Raw genomic sequence first — 18,249 nt, 5'->3', positions numbered from 1 at the left:
CCATATGGACTTTATTTGTGTTTTCTCACCAAGTGTTTTCAGTTTGGCATGTTCTTTATCCATCAATTATTTAGGATAGAAGCAATGTTTCACTCATTTCTCATTACTCGATTCTGGTCCAACTTCAGATCTCCTAGGGCTCATGGTTTACTTCAGAGATACTCTGATTTCTGATAAAGTGAGTTTTGTTTGCTGGCAAATTAATGCTTTACTTATCTTTGTCACGAGAAGATAGCTCAAGAGCACATTATAGCTCAAGGTCCATGTTATCAGTTTACATTAAGAAGCAACTTCTAGTTTGAATAGCTGTGATGTATTTTTTTAAAAAAGATTCTATTTTTAAAAACAGTAGTGACAGAAAAGGTACTTGAAATGAAATTTGCAAATTTAAAGAAATGTTCATTTTAAATATTTATTGCCAGTAATACAGTATGTGTACTTTGACTATTGGTGTCACTAATATGTTTGCATTAAAGAGATCTCTGTAATAGCTTTCATAACCAGAATAAATAAAACCAAAAGTAGGAAGACATGAGCTTTCTGATTATAGCCACCCAAAGCTTTCTACCTATTCAGCAACAGGTTATGACAAAGAAAAAGTATTTTAGACTTTAATGTATTTGCTCCTATTCTTTCTAACAGTTAACCATTTGATAAGTCTTTTTCAATGTTCTGTCTGTCAATCTATATGGATATGAGGTACAGTATGTGCTTTCCATATTATTCCTTGAATTCTGGATATTTAGAATAGTTCATACAATTTCTAATCCCACCCCAGATTTTTACTTTCTTAAAGACTGTTTTTTAAGTTAGATTTTTATTTTAAGAATAAGTGTTTTAGTATTAAATCTGCCTCTGTTTTGGCATCAAATTAAACCTGACTTTTATTATGCTTTTATGTCATCTTAGATACGTCTTAGTTATTTTATCATTATTGATTTTATATGGATGATTATGTTCGCTGTATATTTTCTTTTCATTCTGAATCATATCACCTTCTGGAACCTCTACTGAAAATACTGATATGCAACTGACCATAAATATTTTAACAAATAATATTAGTTCAGAACTTATCTGCTAGTATGGGGGGAAAATCCATAGAAATGTATTCTGGAACACATTTAATAGACCTGTCCAAATCAACCCTAATTAAAATGCAAATGGAAGTTTTATATGCAAAGAGAGTGAGTTGATCAAAGTCTGTGATTTGAGATTGAAGGCCAAATCAGTTTGATTTATTTCAAAATTCAAGATTAAGCATTAATATGTCAGCAGCTGTTTAATTTTTATTTTTCAGCAGAATGGGATGAAAAATCCCAGGGTTCTTGGTCCATTAGAGATCGTTAAATTGCAAAATTCAGCAATTAACTTGTGAAGAATGAAGCTGGTAATTCACAACATTGAATGAAGCAGGTAATTCATACATTCAAGCTGAATGTATTTCACAAATACACACACATTCAAATGTCTGAAATATTCCATCTGTCTTTTTTAAAGCCTAGATAAAAAAGTAGTGGAAAAGATGGCATATCAACCTCTAAGTGTCTAGCAAGGAACTTGATTTCTGCTGCAAGTGATAGTCTATTCCAACATAAAATTATATCTTTTGAGGTGCCAGGAATTTTGGCATAGCTGGTAGTCAAGCTAGGGTGTTTTATTCTGTGGGAAAATGTGATTGTGTCTTGGTTGTGAATTACCAGCTTCATTCTTCACAAGTTAGTTATTTAGCAGGGACACACAACTGGCTGCCACAGTGAAATATAATGTTTCAGAAATAGACAGGAAAAGGAGAAAGAAGCACACCCATAAAAATGGCATTTTTATCTTGTTTTCCATTTCATAAAAACAGAAGTGTATCAACCAGCAGCAACAGGTATTCGTCTGGTACCTGGAATGTTAAGTATGGTTTCTTTATAGTTTTAAATTAGTAATCTAGGCTGATATGTTAGTTTAATCTTTCCCATATACTGAAGAAATTAATTATTGGGACAATAATTAATCACTACATAGGGAAGTACTTTCTTTCATGACAGGTAATAATTTTCCAAGATTTGAAACAACCTACTTGGAGGCTGTGGGGGTGAATTCTGTGTTTTCCACCCTAGTACTAATTGTTAGGTAAGATCAAAGAAATGTGAATTTGGCGTCCTTAGAGAAAAATAGGTAACCTGTCAAAATTCCATAAGACTCTTCCTTTAAGTAGGATCTGATTTGCACTTTCTTGGGTAGATTCTGACTTCGATGAGATTTCAGTTAGAACTAGTTTCATTAGCTTTAAAGGTTTGGCAAACTTTGGGTCTATTCTCTTATGCATAATATTCATTCCCTCAAGCAACTGAGTAAGTAACATATAGCAGATGGAAGCTTGAAGAATTCCTTCTTTCAGGAAAGTAGCTTTGATTACACATATATACTCTGAAAGAAGTTCACACAATGTAATCACTTTATTTCTATAATAGTATTGGTTTCCTTTGAGCCCAGGAAGAGTATATTAGAGAAATGGAACATTAACTGTTAATCTAATGGCATTCATTGTTTACATCTTTATTTGTTTAATATCACTTTTTCCTGGATATGACAGTCTTGACAACAGATATGCTTTGCTCTTATGTATAATGTGTTAAGTCAAATCCACTGTGTTTTAAATGGAGGCATTGTGTAATTACTAGATAGGCCATCTGTCCCATGCTATAAATAAAAGCTATATTTTTAGTGTACTGTGCAAACTTCTTGTTTTTTATTATTTCTATAGAATAACATGACTTAACTTCATTAGTATGCTGAACAGGCATCTGTTTCCTGTAAACGGGTCAATATTATGGGCTCAAGTTGGAGAAGGAGAGTATAGATAAGGTTTATCATAACTCAGTTAATGAAGTCATAATCCTTGTAGTACATTTTTAAAAAGTTTTCTGGACTTAAAGTTGGAAATTTACTTTCTAATCCTACCTCAGTCCTGCCATCTCTAATAGCCTTAGTGAGTTATTACCTTGCTTTTTATTTCTTCTTATGACCTATCTGACAGAGTGCTGGTGCAAATTGTAAAGGCATTCACATAATAAAACAATTTAATAAGCTTTATCAGCAATAAATTTTATCAATGAAAAAGCAATTAACTAAATTACCTCACTTTTCCTAGCTGTACCTTGGAAAACTGAGATTAGAATAGAAGAGTCTGTGTATGGGGGGGGGGGATCTGCAGTTGTCAAACATAAGATGTCCTTACAATGGAAATGGGAGAGGAATTAATGGCTGAGATAAAATTAGTTTGATAAAAGTTTTGACATCCTTTTACAATATCGGGAAAACATTTTACCAAGCAAAGTAGTTGTTTCCAGTAATTATTTCCAAACAACGTTCTAAAATTTATGCAACCTATTATGTTACCTGTTATCAGAAGTGGTTTGCTAATTTTTTTACTACCATTTCGGGTGCACTCCTGCACGTGGTTGTCTGCAGGCGCAATACTTCTGTGAATGCACAGAAGCATCCAGGTGGGTGGGCAGACCCTCCTGCCACCGGTACTAATGGTTCGCCAGATCCAGGCTGAACCAGAAGCAACTCACCTCTGCTTGTTATCCAATACAGGATAAAAGACAAACAAACAAAAACAATGGGAACATAGGAAGAAAATTTAAGAATTTTTTTTGGAATTTGTAAGTATTGCTTACTAATCATTTACCAATGTAAGGACACAAAATAGCATACCTTAATTATCTGATCAATCTCTTCCTATTTTTTTTCCTTTTCTGCATAAAAAGTAGGATTTTTATGAGTTGGTCCAGACGCTGTTGTTCAGTTCATTTTCAGCAATTTATTTCTTTGAAAACAAGTCCCTTTGTTACACTTGGCTACTGTCTGCTATAATAGGGTCATATCCACATATACGCATCCCAAATGCAGTCACTGCTTCTGTGGCCATTTTATCCTGGGCTGCTGGACTAGTGAAATGCTGGACTTTATTTTTTGTTTCCAAACATGAATTGTGAAGGGTACAGGCTACAAGCTCTCTCTAACAATGAGAGGAATAATGATAATTTTTTCTCTTCTTTATTTTGTCATTTTCTGGTCCACTGGTGGATACACATATGGGAAAATGTCAAATTACAAGTGAAACTCAATAGGGAAAGGAGGGAGTGCATACAAAAGATCCATCGTCAAAAACTACACATCCTTAAAGACCCATAGAAAGAAAAGGTTATTGCTTTTTCAATATGTTAGGTAAAGTGAAGAAGCTGGACAATCCACAAATATGGTCCCTGGTAAACCAAATCTGCTTAGAACATCACTTCATCTATATGGACAAATGAGAAAAATTCAGGAAAAGAATTTCTGAAGTCACCTTCATTTCCAACCATTTTACGCATAGGAATCAAGTATCTTAAAGTTACAATATGGAAAAGATCTGAGGCTAACTCAGATCTAACTCCAGAGGTTTAGACATACATAATCCTTACAGTCAGCACTGTCTATACAAGGACCATTGACTAAAAAATGTTATTTTTCTCCTTGGAGAGATTTTAGGTCTTCCCAAAGACCTTTTCTATGCCATTACTAAACCTTAAAAAAATGTCAAATCTGCCATTCTGAAGGCATAGAAAATATTGCATGCATCAGTTTTTAGATTGAAATTATTTTTTTGAAGGAGGAATCAGTATTATAGAATCTATGGCAAAATTCTTGAAATATGATTTGTTGCACATTTTTTTTTATAAAACATTCATTTCAATAGAAAATCTAAGCTGTATATAACAAACACTTTTTTTCTTCAGTTCATTCCTGTCTGATTCTCAGACACGGCATGGACAACTCCCGGTAGTTTTCCTGGCAAGGTTTTTCAAAATGGCTTGCCATTGCCTAAATCCTAGGGGTCAGACAAACTGACTGGTATGCCTTTAGTAAAAATCACCATGAATAATTGAATCCAAGTCAAAAAGGCTGTTCATCTATCCATAATAGTTTGCTATATATAGGCAATCTGAGCAACATGGAAAGGGATTGATTATGGTACTAGACTGTAATCAGGAAAAGACAGCTTCAAATTTTCAGGATCATGGAACTTTCTGGAAGACTTCAGATGAGATATTATTTTGGGGAGTTATTTCAATGAGCGAAATCTCCATATACTAGTTAAGATATATAGACAGACTCACAGACCAGAATCGCTCTTCAAGAACCAATGTATGTGATAATATCTGAATATTATCAGTGTGCTAGGTGGAACTCAGCACAGATTGCCTTTCACAATTTTCCACCATATTTGTGCACCGAAAAATTTCTTGAAAGGGGAAAGTATTTCTAAATTTCATAAATTTATTGGGAAAGATTTTTGTTTATTTATTTCATAAATAGTATAGCAATTGAGATAGCATATTTGTATCATATACAGACCCACAATAATCTCTTCAAAATTGAAAAAAGAAAACCTAACAGCAACCTCTAATTCCAGACAAATCCAAATTTTTGATCAAGACCAATATAAAATCGATCCAAGTATTTCAAGCACTTTGTTTGTTTAATTTGATTCCATCTAATTGCCACATAGAGGGACTCCTCTCTTCTTCTTCTTTTTGACAAAATATAATTTTGGTTGGCTAAATAATGTATATCTCAGTTTTGTAATAGCTGGCCAAATCATGTAGTATTCTACTCATGTCTACTAATATTATAGAAAGAATGGCTGTAACATCTGCTTATAATTTTAAAAAAAACATATAGTTGGCCAGCATTGGGCAAGGAAAACAGAATATGTGAACATTTTAACTAATGAGTTAATGCTAAATATATAACATATGAATGCTAATATACAGTCATAAATCATCTTTTTCTAGATGATCATTGCTTTTCTGATCCTCCTGAAAGTTGCATATGAATTTTAGTTTTCATACAGCCAATTGATGAGTGGTAATAGGTAGTTCTTAATAAAAGTTTCTTTCAGAGATTATCTGTATGAATCCTATTGAGAGTTGATTTTAAATCCATAAAGACAACAAAAAGACCCCCACATGAGAAAGGAGAATATTGTTCACAGCAAGATGGTGCAGAATTAATCATTTACTGAAGGTCATTCAGCCTACTTGAATACACCGTTGCTGTCCACTAAAATGCTTTTACTATCGTGACAGTAAAGAATTAACAATAGAACTGCGGGGGATACAGATAATAATTATACTTAAATCATCAACATGTGCAACATATAAGAAAGGATATAATCAATGGTGGCTTTCACTTATTTCTACCGTGTTTCCCTGAAAATACGACATGTCCGGATAATAAGGCCATGCCACATTTTTCTGGTGGGCAAAAATATAACCCCCCCTTGCAAATAAGCCCCCTGGACAACCCCCCACCTCTGGCCAGGCAGAACACCACTCACCAACCAAGTGGTATCCCGAAGGTGCCAAGCTGTGCACGGGAGGCAAAGGTGATTGCATTGCTTGGCGCCTTTGGGATACCGCTAGGTTGGTGAGCAGCACTGTGTCCAGCTGAAGAGGGGGGTTGGTGGGCAGCTGCTCTCTTGCAAGTGGGCTCCCAAAGACCTGGGCACAGGCACAGGGGCGAATAGCTGTGTACCAGCTGAATACCACCTCTGGATATAATAGTGGAACTTTGCTGTTCATTGTTCTTAAAATCTATTACAGAAATACTTTCTTTAAGAGAGAATAAAATGTATGTATTGAATGCAGATTACCAAAAGTACTAATGTTTTCAGACTACCAAAAGTACTAATGTATTCACCAAACTACTGCCATGTAAGGTCCAAATCATTGCCACCCTGTGTGTCTACACAAGATGTATTCAGATATTCCTGAATGGTAAACTTGTTTAAACCAGCTATAAACAAAAGCAACACCAGCCACTTTTGGCTCCTCCAGTAAAAATCACAAAACACTACAGCAAATATATGTTCAGTTAACAAGGGAGTAAGAAGTGTCTGTTTGTAGAACTGTAATTGAAAAGGTTTTTTTCTTCTCACATCTATTCTGAAAGTTGCAATTAGTATGCAGGTTAATATGGGGTTATGGTAACCCTTAAGAAATAATGACCTACTTTTCAGCTCTATATTTAATAATTAAAAAGAGGTCATTAGGAACCTGTCATTATTATACAGTTTCAGTAACACACTTCATGTTTTGCTTGCTTTGCCCCACTAATAGGCAGGAATAAAAAATGGAACTGACTTACTAGTCAGGAGGTGACAATATTATTACTAAAGCACTCAGAAGGCTAGGAGATCTTTATGCAAAAAAGGTTTTAGATTACACCAGAAATTAATCCACTTGTACTTTGTATGTAGCAGTGTAGTCTTTAAAAAAAAGATAAAGGTTTTCGCTGTCCAGTCCATGTCCAACTCTAGGGGGCCATGCTTAGCTCTACTTTGTAGTTGTCTGTGTTGTATGAAGATACTTCCATGGTCATGTGGCTGACATGACTATTTGCCAAGGAGCACAGAATGTTACCTTCCCATCAAAATGGTACATATTTATCTACTTGCATTTGCATACTTTTGAACTTCTGGGTTGGCAGGAACTGGAACAAGGATGGGAACTCGCTCCATAATGCGATGCTTGGGTTTTGATGTGCCAACCTTCCAGTCAACAGGCTAGGTAACCACTAAGCCATCATGTCTCCAAGTGTAGTCTTGTTGTTGTTGTTGTTGTTAGTTACAAAGTCGTGTCTGACCCATCACAACTTCATGGACAACGTTCCTCTAGGCCTTCCTGTTCTCTACTGTACTTTGGAGTCCATTTAAGCTCACACTGACTGCTTTAGGGACTCCATCCAACCACCTCATTCTCTGTCATCCCCTTCTTCTTTTGCCCTCAATCTTTCCCAGCATTAGGCTCTTCTCCAGTGAGGCCTTCCTTCTAGTTAAATGGCCAAAGTATTTGAGTTTCATCTTCAGGATTTGGCCTTCTAAAGAGCAGTCAGTCTTGATCTCCTGTAGGACTGACCAGTTTGATCACTTTGCAGTCCAAGGGACTCGCAGGAGTCTTCTTCATCACCATAGTTCAAAGGCCTGCAGTCTCACCTCTGTAGCCTTATCTTTCTTTTAATATCAATGAAGTTGGAATTTACTAAAGTAGTGCCAGTGAGATATGCAGGGAGAAATCAAAATTGCTAAGAGGTGTGAAGTATTGAAGCCAAGCCCCTTCTGAACATACTTGCAATATCAAAGCTCGTATAAAAGGTCTTAAATCAACATTTCACCTATCATTTTGCCAATTTTGAAAGTCCCCTGGCACATCCACATATAGGCTGCTGCATTGAGTTAGGGACAATCCCCACATCTGCTCAAATGTATTAGGCATGAATTTTGATGTCCTTGCTTCAAAGCTAAATAGTGTCTGACAACTTTTTCTTTTTGTATTTTGTATTCGTGTTTTTTTTAAAAAAATAGAAAAAGATGACAATAGACTGGAACTGTGCTCCCCCAAACTGGTCAGATAAATGATTGTTCAACTATGCATTCTTCCTTAACACACTGAGAATAATTTAATGAAAGATTGGCTAATATAATTAAAAATGTATCTTGAAATGCACAAGCTTTCAAGTTATGCATACTTTATAAAAGATAAGTTTGAAGCATTGCTACATTCCCTTAATATTCCTTACATGCTCATCATATTTTTGCAGTTGAAATTAATTGTTTACTACACAAATGTGCATTTAATTAGAATTGCTAACTGCACTATAATTCAACTCCCTTCTAGGTGTATTGCTGACATGAACCAAATTATTTATTTGAAATATGAATATTCCAGAAATAATCTGATACAGCAATGCTGGCATCTAACTTTATTTTATTTTTTAATCACCTATTTAGATTAATTAAGCTTCACTTTATTAATTTATATTTTTTCCGTTAGAAATGGAACAAATGATAGCAGTAGTTTTGCACTGAATTCATGCTGTAATTTGAATCCATTAAGGAGACATTTCCTTAAGTCAAAGCATCTTCTGGCTCAGTTGACAATGAATGTTAAAGGGATGTTAATATTTCATTTCACCTTATATATGCAACTTTCATCAGAGAAGGAAACTGTGCCTGCTATTTTATCACAGCAAAAGAATCCTAAAATTGATTAGGTTAATAAGCACATAAGTTATATTCAAAGTTAATTTTATATTAACTTTGTGGTTTATTTTTTAAAAAGTATGACAAGCATGCATATGAAATAAATGCAGTGTAATAAAATTGAAAACAGAGTGTGTCAATAAAATAATTGGCTACTCTTCACAATGTCTATGAGGTTTTGCTAACCATTTTCGAATTTGGGTGGGGATTCCTTATTTAAGATCTACATCTGGACTGGTGAATGCAGAGTATTTCTAATGAGTCTCTAGTGTAAAATGTGTATTCATTCAAGGAAACATATACAAATCAATATGGGAATTTACATGTATGAAAAATGTACATGAAAATACCCAGGAGTTTTTGGAGTAGAATATTGCACTTTCATATTTACCACTTCACATTCTAATTTCTGTTCCCTGATTCAAAAATGGGTCAACACAGAGTTTTGCACAGCTGACGGCTTCCCAGCACCAGCACCAGCACCAGCACCAGCACCAGCACCAGCACCAGCACCAGCACCAGCACCAGCACCAGCACCAGCACCAGCGAGTTAGCCACTAGGAATTGGACTGAATCCCATTACTTTTTTGCCTGCCTGTGGTCATCCTGTTTTCTTGTTTAGGTAATGATCTCAGGTAATATTAGGTAAATCTGTTTGAAAGAATGACTCAACAGCTCACAGATTATCTAGCTTGAATTGAAATTTAGTCATCCTTTGAATTTTTCCATAATTTATTCTCTGTAAGCTATTCACAGAGATTTTTGATTACTGGACGAAGAATTATATTTTTTAGACATATTAAACTTTATAATTTTCCATAAAATCCTGGGCAGAGATATCATAAATTAATATTTGTTTGGAAATTGTGTTCATTTCCTACCTAGTTTTTTTTAAAAAAAATAGATTAGCACTTTGTATGACTTCAGATCTCAAGGAAATCATTGTTACCCTTCCCCTCTTTTTTCTTCTCCTTTTTTAAAATTATGCTTGCAGTTTCAACTTATCTTCCACAATGCTTAAGTTATTGTTCATCAATTACACACAAAGGTGGCCTTATCTCACAGGCCACTGGTAATGTCTACTGCATTCATAACTTTTAAAAAATCCATTATGTTTATTCAGATAGTTTATCAGGTGACTACAAATCAATGGTTTATAATCACATAGTCCAATAATTTATTCAAGAAGATATATCCACACATGTATTTCAATAAATTGGAACTCTTTAATTTTAATGTCTTTCAGTTTGGCTTAGAATGATTTCATTGTTAAGGCATGTGTGCAAGCCAGAGGAGGGTTGCTGCCTGTTTGGCCCGGATCAGCAGAACCAGTAGTAGTGCTGGCGGGAGGTTCCGCCTACCCACCTGCAGAAGCGTCGCACATCCGAACTGGTAGTAAAAAATTTAGCATCCCACCTCTTGTGCAAACAAACCCAAATTAATAATAGATATGGCTTAGATCTACAGAATATCTATGGGATGGCGGTGGGAATATAAAGTCAGAAAGGTGCCCATAACTTGTCAATTAAAACTTCACAGCTTATATGCGTGATGGATGTAAAAAAAAAGAAAAGTAGCAGAGCTTTAAGTGAAACATCATGCACATGATTTTGACTTTGATCCCATCATGGATATGCCAGATCAGATCCTAAAGTAACTGCCAGAAGTCTTCTAGCTACAATATTCTTTCATTACTTCTTTAATCCTTTTGGCTTTTCTACACTTACTTTAAAGTACATGCTTCAGTTGTGCTACCGAGTTTATATTCCAGATTTCTGAGCAGAAGTAAATTTTGCTTTGTTGTTTTTGAACAACTTATATCAGTGTTTCTCAACCTTGCCCACTTGAAGATGTCTGGACTTCAACTTCCAGAATTCCCCAGCCAGCGAATGCTGGCTGTGGAAGTCTGGGAGTTGAAGTCCAGACGTCTTCAAATAGCCAAGGTTGAGAAACACTGACTTATATCTTCCAATTACTACATGCCAGACATGGAAATTTTCCCATCAGGTTATTATTATACCTATTACATTATATTCACCCCCAGCTTATAATGCTTCTTTCCTATACCTACATCTTCTTCAGAGTTATGATGCTGTATAGCTGTTTTGGGGAGGAAAAAAAAGGAAACATGGCAGTGGAGGTGATGTGCAACGTCTGCTCCATTTATCATTCTGAAATATTTTTTGTGAATGGTTCCTTTTAACTCCTTAGGTCCCAACCAGTCCAATTGGGTGGGATCTTTTGAACATTGGAAAGCTTTGGGAGTTGTTACTGAGGCATGCAAACATCCATTATTCAACAGGAAGATAAAAAGAGACTTCTGTCAATTTGAATATTTGGCTCTCTCTCATTTTTCACGCTTGTAATACTTGGAGATGGATACAATTTTCACAATGCCTACCTGTAACCACAAACTGTCTCACTTCATATGAAGCTTTACATCTTATATTACAGATTAACAACTTGTCAGTGCAAAGCAACTTTCAGGGCTCAGTTAGCATCTGGAATATATCAGCTCACCTAATAGACTTATCTGAAGAGGAGAGCAAGAACACAGACAACGTAATTACATATTAAGAACTTGTCTGTGCCATCAACTTTCAGGACTTAGTTAGCATCTGGAATATTTCAGCTAACGTATCAGATTTATTGGAATAGGATAGCAAGAACACAGATAATATAAACAAGCATCAATCATCAACCGACACCATGAGGATTAGAGATAAAATGAAAGTCAAATCTTTCTTTGTGAAATAACATGGCTTCAAGAGAGCACAAAGGAGGGTTTGACCCAGCTTAAATTCTTAAATTCTAAGTTCCCATTTGCTGAAGTTGCTATCAGCTATCTGGTATGATCACAATAAAAAGACATTTTCAGCCACGTTAATACTTCTCTCAGTGGTAGCTTGATAGCAACTTCTGTTTGTTTAGAGTATGAGTTCAGTTCATTGCACTGTCTCCACAGTCATTAATTTTAGAATGATTGCATGTTTTCTGATAAAAACCAAACAAATTCAGATTCTTTCTATGAGAAACAAATAATTTTCTAGGGATGACTCATGCTTGCCAGGATTTGTGTCGATGATTGCTTTGTAAAAATTGACTACCAGAGCTTAAATGCCTACCTTGAGCTGGAAAGCTTCAACCTGAGTGTAATTTGAAAGGGGAAAAAAAGTTACAATTGTGTGAAAATAGGAAGTTGTAGTCTAGCAGAGCCTGGAGGAAAATTGATTCAGGTCATATCTGAAGGCAAAATGTATGTAATTACATATTTTAAAATCAATACATGAAGTAGCATTCAGTTATGTTTAGAAGTTTAAATTTTCTGAAATTTAACATGCTGTTCAACAATAAAAAAATAATCAATCAATCAGAATAGAGCAGGAAGGGACTTTCGAAGTCTTCTAGTCCCTGTTCAAGCAAGAGACCTTACACCGTTTCAGACAAGTGGCCGTCCAGTCTCTTCTTAAAAACCTCCAATGATAAAGCACCCACAACTTCTGATGACAAGCTATTCCACTGGTTAATTGTTGTCACTGCCAGGAAATTTCTCCTTAGTTCTATATTTTGATGTGAGCTGTACAAAAAAATATAATCCTATACGATTATGGAGATAATGCAAGCTAAAACTGTGAATGGACCATAAGAAACTAAGAAAAACAAAATTAGTGAGTCTTATCAGGACTTGTACTGAACTCTTTCACTTGTTTCTATATACAGTAAATTTTTCTTTCAAGAAAGAGATCCATATCCTTGAAGTATTTTCACTGTAGGAAGCAATGTCACTCTATAATTTTGTTTTGTATTTGATGTTGTTTTAATTGTTGATTGGGCACAGAGTTTGATATAAAATGGGCAGCTATCTAAATGTTTTAAATAAAATAAATACATAAAAAATAAAAAAGGAACAGTTGAATCTGTAAATGCAATAACAGCATATATTCTGAAGCAGAAAGAAGGTAAACACCACATGATTTGAAATTTCTACAAGAATATAACATAAAACTAAACAATTTAAATCCATAAAAATATATAAAGCAAATGTTTAAAATACAAAATTTGAAACAATCTGACGTATTGAATGCCTAATTTTTATTGCTAAATTAATATATCTTTATTCTTATTAATATTAGTAACAATAATGCATTATACTAAATGTTGATTAAATGTTAATACTGTTATATATTAAATATCTTTTCTAATTCTTATTATCTCAGAAACAAATTAAGCAGAAGTTTTATATTCCCAAGTGAGAGAGAACTGGCTGATCCAATCAGAGGACAACAGTAATGAGATATAATTCTATAAATCTATGTTTCTGACAGAAAGATAGATTTATAGAATGGAAAAGGACTTTTGAAATTACCTGGTTATTCCCATTCTTTATGTAGAGGGTGCAGGTTCTACATTCATGATAGTGTCCAGATATTTTTTTTTATTTAGTTAGTTTGTCAAACATGTAAAATATAACAGGTATAAGTATAAATTTAAGTATGAACACAGTAAATGGGTATGAATAAATGGAGACAGTAGGACAGGGACTTTAGGCACACTGGTGCACTTATACACTCTCCCGACAGACTTCTTAGGAAACGGGGTGAAGTCAACAGATACCATGTAAATATATTGCGCAAGGAAAAAAAACATTGTTTGAACAGTGTACTCCATTACAATAGGTCTTGTTTAGAAGTTTATTTGTTTTGCTAATTCTGCTTCCCTAATATTTTCATATATTAGTTCTAGATCAATAAAGAACAATTTTTATCTGTATTTACCTCTGCCCAACTAAGCAAATCCATATCTTGTAAGTATTTTTTTTTAAATTCCACATTTTGTTTGTACCTTTAGATACAAACAAACCGGTGGTTTCTGCCGGTTCTGACCGGTTCAGTAAAAGAGCTTCCACAAATCTACTGTACCGGTCAGAAGTGGTTTCACCGGTAGACCCAGAAGTTCCCGATCGCTCACCCCATCTGTTCCGTCGCAACTCGCTCTCTCCCCCGCCCGTCTACACTAAACTAGCTCAGCCCACCGCTCACTGATTGGCTGGAGTCCAGTCAAACAGTGAGCAGGCTGGAGTCAACCCACCTGCCTCTAACACCCATTTAAAAGCGCGGCACCAATGGTCAACATTCCTCTTTTGAAACAGTCTTTCTCGTTTCCAAGCAGCTGTCACCAGCATCAACACCAGCACCAGCATCACAAGCACCAGCACCACAAGCACCAGCACCATCACCATCACCATCAGCACAACCACTTCCACCACTTGAGGTCGGAGAAAGCAGCAAGTCCATCTCCTCCACTGAAGTTCCACAACTTCCTGACTGCTGGAATTTGCAGTAATACAGACACTTCAAGGACAAGTATGATGGACTGGAAGTATCCGACAAAAAGTTATGTTGTGAGTACTGTACAAAACCCATGTTCTCATTAGAGAAAGACATTCATTTTTCTAGAGAGTGGAAACGTTTTCAGGTTGTGTCAGCAGAGTCAACTAAGAAGAATCAACAGGCATCACTCAGAAAAAAATTAAAGGAACATTTTCAATCAAAAGCACACCTTATGTCAGGCCTGCAGTGGTTCCTTTAAGCATCTTTGGCTTGCCACATTCTTATTAAGGGGGGGATTTAGCAAAGGGTAGAATGTGTTGTTTTCAAAATAAAAAAATCCTTCCTAGAAGCTCAAGGTCATCTTTTGTCTCCCAAACCTTTACACCTGACCGGAAGCAGTTAGGCGTAGATGCCAGTGTGGAAGAAGAAGATTGGACCATGTGATGGACTGTGGGTGTGGGGGCAAGATTATGAACTATTAACTGGATGGGATTCTGATGTAACTTCCAGAGTTGGAATCCCTACAACTATGTGCCAACATGCCTGTTTTATTAAATTGGAACTTAAGCATAGTTTTGCCTTTGACTTGATTTGATTCTACATGGTATTTGGAACACTAACACCTTATTTGTTTGGAGAGCAGTAAACAACGGGAGCAGGATGCTTTAACCAAATCCATAGATAAGTCAACTGACAAACATTTATCCAGTACTTGGAAAATATTTTGTACAGTTTACGATCTGGCGCAAAGATGTAATCCATTCTCAGACATTGAAGCGCAGGTAAATTTGCTAACTATGGTTGGAGTGGATGTGGGAGTTGGCTTGTATTCATGGAGATTTGCAGTGAAAATAGTTGAATTCATGTGAACAAAATCAAAACCATCGTGTTTTCCAGGATTATTGCAAAGAATCTAAAGGTGTGGCTAATAATTGATGAAGCCTCACTTTCAATGAAAGCAGTGCTGATAGTTTTTGTTAGAGTTGAGGATCCAGAATGCACAGCAGCCATTTTTGTTGAGCTTTTGGAATTAGAGAAACAAGATGTGGAGGCCATGTATTCTGCAGCGATAGGAAGTTTGCGTAAAGTTGGGTTTACCACCGACTATCTGCAGAAGAATTTAATCACTTTCTGCTCCGATGGTGCCAACGTTATGCTTGGAAGAAAATCTGGAGTCAGCACCAGAATAGCTCAAGACTTCCCAAACATTGTAATCTGGCACTGCTTGAACCACCGCCTCCAACTTGTGCTGGATAATGCAATAAGAGAAATAAAGCAACTCAACCACTTCAAGAACTTCCTTGATAAAATACATACCACGTTCCACAAATCCTGCAAAATGACCTTTTCCAAATCTCTGAACAATTGGGCATTGAAATTTTGAAGGTTGGCAGAGTTTTGGGACCAAGATGGGCTGCCTGTAGTTTAAGGGCAACCATGGCTGTGTGTCGTGCTTATCCAGTGCTGCATCAGTTTTTTATGGGCAATGAAAGATTCCAAGGCATGGCTTCTCATTTTGAAAATCTAAATTTTTTGAAGGATTTGGCCTTTATGATCAATATTCTAAATGAGATTTCTCTTCTGTCAAATGCCCTGCAGGGGAGAGACACAGATATCAGCAATGCCGAAAAGTTAGTATTGAGAACAATCAAAGCTTTTGAAGTGCTTAGATAGAGAAAGGGCACTTATGAAACAAACCTTGAAGCAATGCTACAAACACAAGCCTTCATAAACATCAATTTAGCTCCAAATCAACAATTTGTTGCCCTCCCTCGTGACAAGATTCTGTCAAGCATCATCACCAATTTGAAGAAAAGGCTGATGGATTGCAACCATCTAAAACAGGTAACCAATTGCCAGCGCAAACAAGCTACACTTTATCACATATTTGGAGCCAGATTACTGGAACATTGAAGATGTAGTCGTTCCATGGGCTGAGGCAGACGCAGCATTGTTTGAATTTGGTGAATTTTTTAATTACAAAATTAATTTGAATGACTACAGAGATTTTTTGGAAAATGGGCTCAAAAATCCAAACAAGTACAAAATTCCTGAGGGTATCAGAAAAGCTAGAGATATTGTCAGGACAATTGCTGTTAGTTCAGCAGAGGCGGAAAGGGGGTTCTCAAAAATGAACCTCATATGTTCAGAGCAAAGAACCCACCTAATTATTCCAAACGTAAGTAATTTGATGGGATAAGTGTTCTTGGCAAGCCTGTTGAGAGATGGGACCCAATTTCTGCAGTAAAAAAGTGGCTCAAAGCTCACGACCATATGGCTGATGATCCATGAGTAAAGACCAAGAAAGCTGCAACTGAGGAGTCTGGAAGCCTAAGAACAATATGGAAATATCAACAACCAGAAAATCAATAACATAAGTAAGTACTTGAATGTATCTCTTTCATTGTGTTATTTTTATGTAAGGTGTAAGTGCATGCAATTAAAGTCTTCCTTTCTGGGTCTCTTCTTTGTGCAGGCCGAGCAAGTGTGGTTTAGTGATGTAGAAGACCGCAAGGCCAGTCATCCTTCCTCTGTAAGTAGCTGCCTTTATTTCTGGGTGTGCTCAGTTTAATCCTTAATATAGTAAGTGCAAGCAATTAAAGTCTTCCTTTCTGTGTCTCTCCTTTGTGCAGATTATTGGAGCAAGGTGGTGGGGCAGAAGACGCAGAAAAGGACAGTAATTTCTTTTTCTATTATTTTTTATGCTTGTTTCATCCTAATGCAGTGCATGCAATTAAAGTCTTCCTTTCTGTGTTTCTTCTTTGTGCAGGTTATTGGAGCAAGGTGGTGAGGTGGTGGTGCAGAAGACCGGCAAGGCAGTAATCTTCCCACTGTAAGTAGCTGTCTTTATTGTTTTGTGTGCTGGTTTCATCCTAATGCAGTGCATGCAATGGAAGAGTTCATTTCTGTGTCTCTTCTTTGTTCAGGCCATTCATTGAAGTCAGTGATACTGGCAGGGACAGTCATCTTCCTTCTGTAAGTAGCACTTTTATTGTTCTGTGTATGTATTTTAATCTTACTGTGGTTCATTCATTGGGACAAAGAATTCAGTGACATCGTCTTGGCCACTCTACCCAGTCACATGGCTGGCAAGCCACTCCCATCCAGTCACATGACTGCCAAGCCACTCCCACCCAGTCACATGGCCGGCAAGCCACTCCCACCCAGTCACATGGCTGGCAAGCCACTCCCACAAATCAGGCCACACCTACAGAAGAGATTCCAAAATTTGTTGAAACCCACCACTGCTTTAGATGTACTCTGTCTACTATGACCAGGAAAACTAGGGAATTTTCTTATTCTAAGCTCAATGTAGCACTATGTTGATGTTATAGAGATACAAATTAAAGGAGTTATTCATAGAAATCACTTTGAGCTCTAGAAGGAAAGGCCATATATAAATCTAAGTAAGAAATGAATACATTTTACAGTTACCAATGGAAGTGTGAAATCTGTAAAAATATTCAGTTTGAGGTTATCAAAAGGAGCAAGAATTACAGCAAGCTAATATGTGAACTTCTAACTGGATAACATAAACATGCTGATAAAATGAATATTATCACATGTAGGTTACATTTTTTGACAGTTATGATGCATTTCTTGAATGGAAATAAAATGTGTTTGATAGTCTTCTAGAGATTATTTTTAAGTGTTTCTCTGGTGAAGACTAAAACCATGTTTATGTCATTTTAAAATGAAAGAAATGCCTTTATTCTACCATGAATTACAACTTTCCACAAAGTTAACATACATTTAGATAAAAACAAAGAAGAATCATTTGAATTTTAAATATACTTTGTATTTGTTCTTATTGCTACAACATAAAACATTACTAAAAAT

At 36.0% G+C, this 18,249-nt stretch overlaps 1 pseudogene; it reads right to left on the bottom strand.

The window, feature by feature from the left end:
• LOC148049159 (uncharacterized) overlaps positions 1–14,373 on the bottom strand; it is a 45,596-nt pseudogene extending 31,223 nt beyond the window's left edge.
• Positions 14,374–18,249: the final 3,876 nt, after the last annotated feature.

Source organism: Thamnophis sirtalis, unplaced genomic scaffold, assembly GCF_051295495.1.
Source record: "Thamnophis sirtalis isolate CommonGarterSnake01/CBP01778 unplaced genomic scaffold, rThaSir2_p1.2 scaffold_2, whole genome shotgun sequence".
In the NCBI taxonomy this organism is placed as follows: domain Eukaryota; kingdom Metazoa; phylum Chordata; class Lepidosauria; order Squamata; family Natricidae; genus Thamnophis; species Thamnophis sirtalis.
This window is presented reverse-complemented; position numbering and strand designations above follow the sequence as displayed.